The sequence below is a fragment of the Phalaenopsis equestris genome, unplaced genomic scaffold, assembly GCF_001263595.1.
Source record: "Phalaenopsis equestris unplaced genomic scaffold, ASM126359v1 Scaffold198068, whole genome shotgun sequence".
NCBI classification, from domain to species: Eukaryota; Viridiplantae; Streptophyta; class Magnoliopsida; order Asparagales; family Orchidaceae; genus Phalaenopsis; species Phalaenopsis equestris.
In genome coordinates this window covers 464,923-471,216 of record NW_018218006.1, presented here as the reverse complement: position 1 = coordinate 471,216, position 6,294 = coordinate 464,923, and the positions used below count along the sequence as shown (strand labels likewise).

The following is a 6,294-nucleotide window of genomic DNA, read 5'->3' as shown; positions in this document are numbered from 1 at the left end:
ATATATAGTTTAGAAAAATATGAAATCAAAATGACCCCATATTTTTTATAGTTTAAATGAAAGAGCACTATACCTTAAACTCTGTATCTATCCTGAAAGATAAACACAAGACTTGAGGATGAGGCTCAATCAAATAAACTTAGAAATATATGATGTCCGCTTGGTCTGCAAAACCGTTTTATTTGCCGATACTTTCCCCTATTTAATATAAAAAATTAATTGAAGGTTCTTTTGAAGGTTCTTTCTAACATGAGTTGTGTGCTTTTCTTCATCACAACCACTTGTAATGTGTACAAGGGGAAGGTGGTTAAGATGCTTTTCAGCAAGGTTATTCTTCCCCCATTTGACAGAAAGGAATTCGTCCACCCTTGGAGGGTTGCCATGGTTTTATCCACAATTTCATTAAACTTTATTTGTTTGTTCCTTCCCTTAGTTAGATATTTCCCCCAAATATTTGAATGGGGTATCCATAGCATTGAATCCAGTGAGCTCTAATGTCCACTGTTTGCAATCAATGGAGCATTTCTTGCTAAAAAGGATGTGGCTTCTGTCTTTGTTCACTTCAAGGCCAGAAGCTTGCTGAAATTTTTGAATGTCTTCAGAAAGGTTTTTGATAGCATTTTATGTTAGCCCTGGAGAAAATCAGGATGTCATCAAGGTGGATAATATCTTGTTTGGATCTGTTAAGATATATACTGTAATCTTTTCTGTTCCCTGGTTTATCTATTATTTTTTACAGATAATCCTGTGCCAATATAAAAATGGTTGGTGATAAGGGATCCCCTTGTCTCAATCCCCTATTTGCCTTGAAAAACCCATGGGTTTTACCATTAATTAAAACAGTGTTAACATTTCCTTACAACCATCTTTGAATGATTTTGCAGGAGTCTTCTGTAAATCCCCTAGCCTTCATAATCTCCATGATGAAATTCCAATTGATCATATCATAAGCCTTTTTCAGATCCAGTTTAAAGATCATGTTGCCCCCTCTATAAGGTTTATCTAAATCCAACAGAAGCTCTTGAGAAATCATAACATCATCCCCAATGCTTCTCCCTTTCACAAAAGCTTCTTGTTTGGGACTAATAAGGTGATGAAGAATAGGTTGGATTCTCAATACCAGAATTTTGCTTACTTACAATGTTGGTAAGGCTAATAGTTCTGTAATTACTCCAATGATCTTTTAGTGAGGATTTGGGGACAAAAATAATTGTAGCAGTACTGAAATAGTCAGGTAAAGGTTGTCCCTTAAAATGGTGCTGGATAGTTTCAATAATCTCTATTATGATGACCTTCCAAGCCTTCTTGTAGAAATACGCAGTGAACCCATCAGGACCTGCTGTTTTGCCATTATCAATAGAGAAAAGGGCTTTTTTAATCTCCTCCTCTCCAGGGGTTTCAACTAAATTTATCTTGGAGCAAAATTCCTTATCAGCTTGGAACAATTCAGACTCCACTTGTTGTCTTCCAGTTAATTCACACTGCATAAGATCTTTACAGTAGGCCACAGCACTCTCAGTTATCCCTTGATCATTTCTTATCCAATTTCCCTGGTTGTCTGTGATAGAGTGGATGGGGTTGCATTTTCTTTGGTATTTAATGCAAGCATGATAGAATTTAGTGTTTCTGTCTCCATCAATAAACTTATTTTTGGCTGCCTTCTATTTCAGGTATTTCTCTTGCCACTCTACTGCATTCAGTAGCTTTTCATTAGCTTCCAGGAGGGATGATTCTCCCACTTGGCCCTTACTAAGTTTTTTTCTCCAGAAGTTGAAGTTCTTTCTCAGCCTGTTCCACTCCTTTCAGAAAGTTCCCAAAGGTGTTCCAATTCTATTTATTGAGAGCTTTAACAGTCTTTTTTGTAGATTCCACAACTTGATTAGAGGGTTTTTGTTATCTTAGTCCTTCCAATTCTCCTTTACAATCTGAATGAAATCTCTGTGGCTTGACCAAACATTAAGGTATCTAAAGGGAGGTATCTATAAAGGGAGGTCTGTTGTTGTGTTCATTGGCAGAGATGGAAATCAACATAGGTCTATGATCAGACCCAGTTAAACTGAGATGAGTGATATTTGTTTGCAAGTAATTCTGAATCCAGCTGTCATTAGCCAGTATCCTATCAAATATTTCCCAAATTTTTCCCCTTCTCCAAGTGAACTCAGGGCCATAAAAGCCTAAATCAAACAGCCTAGCAGTATTTATGTTGTCATTGAACTCAGTCATATTTTTAAGCGATGGATTTCTTCCCCCCTTTTTTTCAGCAGATGAAGTAATGTAGTTAAAATCTCCTCCAACAATCCAGGCAGTATTAGTCAAACTTCTGATTTGGTGGATCTCCTTCCACGGTTCTTGTCTGGAAGTTTTAGAGGATCCAACATAAACAAAAGTGGCATAACCAACCTGGTCTGCCATGTTGAAAGAGCAGTGTATAAATTGTGAGTGATTGAGCAAAACCTTGCTGTTCATTTCATTTCTACTCCAAATCCAGATCTTGTTGTTCAGATTAGTGGTAAAGGAGAACCCTTGGAAGGTTTTGGCATATTTCTGAAGATTTTGGTGAGCCAAAGGTTAAAGCATAACCAAGCACCAGCACTTGTATTTCTTATTTAAAAACCTTAATCTTTTTAAGGAAGGGAGATCAGAAATCCCCTTTATATTCCAGCATAGCATATTAATCATGGTGTTGGGGTAAATGGAATGAGGGTTGGGACCTAGATCTTGTCCTTCCCCTAGTTGTTTGAGAATTATTTTTTCTTTGGTCCTTCTACAGTTCCACATTATTTGTTTCAATGCCTTCTCTAATCTTCTTCTTCTTTTTTTTCTGTAGTGTTTTCCATTCACTTTCCATTGAGTGTTGTATCTCTGATATCATTTGCTCTGAAGGTGTGATGCACTTCATTTTACTGCTTGTGGACTCCTCCTCATTACCTTTATTTTGTGGGACTTGTCCCAAGTTTTCTATTCCTTTGCTTGGGTGATTGATGACTTTAGTGACCTCTTCCAATTCAGCATTTATAGTTTTGTCATTAATCTGTATTCCTTCATCAATTTTTGTTGGGCTTTGCTGTGTGAGAGACCCTACAGGTTGAGTTCCTCCTTCATGCTCCCATTGATCACCCCATTGTCCTTCAGCAGGGTTTTCTGTGATATTAGTTTGGTTTTTGTTCCTTCTTGCTTGTTGTATTTCATCATCATGACTCAGATTGATATCCTTCTCCTCAGTAACATTTGGAATTGGATTATTTGGTAGTGTTTTAGTGGGAGAATGTAGTCTGCAGCATTTTTCCTTGGTGTGTCCAAACATTTTGCAATGTTGAAAATAATAAGGTTTTTGTTCGATGACTACCTCCTGCCAAAATCCTTCTGCTTCATCACCAATCTACACTCTTTTTAGCTCACTTTTCAGCTCAAGCACTGTGATATTCCTTTCTATTAGTATTCTTGCACTTGTTGGTCTTGCTTTGTTGTAAGTGGGTGCATCCACTTTGAGAGGAGTGCCAATTGCACTTCCTATGTTAAAAAGGGCATTTAGATTAAACAGGTGAAGTGGAAGGTCTGGTAATATGAACCAAATTGGTACCACTCGTGGTTCCTTGGAAGGGTCAAAATCAGGTGTCTATTTGAGTATTTTCATATCAGCTCCAGCAATTCTAATTGTCTGTTTGGCAAAGACTCTAGCATAATCTTCTTCTGTGGTGAGTTGTATTAGGAGGTTCCTTCCATCAAGTAATCCCAGCTTCCATGAGCTAAGACTGCAAACTTTCAATGTAACAGTAACTTACTGATTTTAGGACCCCTAGCCCTGGAAGGCTGAAAAGTCTCACCAAGAGATAGAAAAAACTTTGAAGACCTCTCCCGCATTGGCCTCTCCCACCCAGCCCTAAGAGGGTCTTCCTCAGAGAGCAGCCACCAAGTTCCATCCTCCTCGCAGAAACCCTAGCAGAGTTGTTCCTGCCGCCACAATCCTGTTCGTATATATATATATATATATATATATCAACTCAATTGTGAGGGATCAATATTGTCTTTTCCCGAGCATCCCTTGGATGTTGTTCCTATTACATTATATTGTCGGAAAATGGTACAAGATGGTGACATCATTTCTGGCTGTCAACAAGATTTTGAGTCACTATGGGAAAATGTTCTTCATGCAAATGAATGTACTAAACTACAACCTATCGGCGTGTCCAAATACCAGAAAAATATCTAATGTTGAAAGATGTGTTGGATAACCATTCTCACCTTTTTACGAGTGCAGAAAAATGTTTAATAGGATATTTTTCTTCATTGTTGGATGATGCACAGAGGCTTTTTGTTCGATTATATTCTAGAAAAGGGCCTTTGTTTTTGTTGTCTAATAATTCCTACAAGGAAATTTCAGATTTAAATGCAGCAATCCATGAATTGCAAGTGACTGGCTACCTCTATTAACTTTTTTCTAGTGCCCAAACATTTAAGTACAACATGAAAAAAGTTCTTGATTTGTTGACTGTTTCTGAATTGCAACAAATATCAATTCAATGGCTATCTAAGAATGGCATACCTCATGGGCATAAGCAAGAGATTGTTGAATACATTTTATCTACTAGCGAAAAGGAAGCATGCCCACTTCTTCAAAAGATGGTTCTAGAACATGTAGGCAAATGTGTGATGATATCTTCTGCAGTTGACAAAATTCTTTGGCGCATTCAGAGACTCCTTTTTCTTAATGGTGAACAAGATCTTTTAGATTTCTTGCTAGTTGATCTCTGGCTGATAAAATTTCCTAAGTTTACATGAAATGTCACACACCAAATTTTTAAGTTTCAAAATTGTTTCCTTAAATATGAATAGGTTATTCAGGTGGCTCAAATAATGGATGAATCCATTGATCAAAGTGATATGGAAATGACAGGACGATGTATTGAACTATCTGAAAATCACTTGCTCACTAAGTTTAGTGAGGAAGCCTGTATTCTGTTTCTGGAACCCAACAACAGTTTTTCTCTTACTTTTCAGCTTTGTGGGTCTACTTAAAAGTGCTAACTTTGGGTGTTTCTATCTTTGAACGTGAACACATGTATGATGATGCTACAAGGCTTATGAGGAAGCCGTAAAGCAAATTATGTGTGACACCAGGTGCAGATATTGGACACTGAGGCTTTATGTTGACTTGAAAATGCTCCAATAATCTTCTTGGCAAGGAGATCTATAGTGGAGTCATCACTATGGATCAAAGATTTTGAACAATCTGCATCATAAGAAGGGAGAGCCCCCACAGCCATCATGATCGGGGTATAATCCACACGACCGGACAATGTAATAGAGTGATTCTCAGCCAAGGGAGTGCAAAATGTCTCATCAGCTGGAACTACAACAGGTAAAGAAGCCCGTGGCTAAGTCATTTATCGTAATTGCAACAATCTGTTCCTATTCATCTGGACGCCCTTGCCCAATGTAGGGACAGCCAAGACCTTAGAGAAACCCAAAACGATAAAGGCTAGGACGGCATTCAAACCAGTGGAAATATTTTCTCTTAAAGAGGAAGTTGTTCCTACGATATTCCTAGTTAAAGAACTTGTGGTATCAGTAGCAACGCGAGCTGCCCTAAGGAGGAACGAACCTCCAAACAATCCTGGCTGGAATATAGTCCACATCGCCAGATAGAGGAGAAAAATGATTCTCAGCAGACAGGATTTGAGCATCATCCCAAGCCTGAACCAAAGAGAGTCATGGCGGGGACATGGTTCAAACTATCAAAGGAAGAAAAAGGTGATTCTCAACCGACGAGATCTAGGCATGATCCTAGGCTGGAACCAAAGAGAGTCATGGAGGTGACATACCACACCACTAGAGAACAGTGTCATAAAAGGTAGCTCTAACTCTCTTAGATAGTGCAACATCCATGTGAAGGAATTCCTCAAAACATGGAAGGATTACATAAGAGGCTAGGAAATGAGAAAGAGCATTGCAGTGCATCGCCATCTAGTACCATCCTCTTCCTCAAATGAAAAGTAGCACCGATATGAGCTACTACAATGAGAGGAGTGTCGCTTGCACAACTCCTACTTTTTCACAGGAGGATATGAAACAAACTACCAATAAGGACGTGGTTTGCACAACTGGGGACAGTAGCAAAATGACTCACAATTCAATGGCCAAAGGCACCTCCTAAAATGGAATTGGAATAGGTATATACCTACTAAATTTACAGCAATCTATTCCTAGTCCTCCTGGCCTTCTTGCCTAATCGAGGGATAGGTGGAACCTTAGGGGAACTGAAACAGAAAAGGAGCTAAGACAGAAGTCACAACC

The 6,294-nt window shown here is 38.6% G+C and overlaps 1 pseudogene; it reads left to right on the top strand.

The window, feature by feature from the left end:
• Positions 1–4,078: 4,078 nt before the first annotated feature.
• On the top strand, positions 4,079–5,096 carry LOC110035542 (annotated as a pseudogene).
• Positions 5,097–6,294: the final 1,198 nt, after the last annotated feature.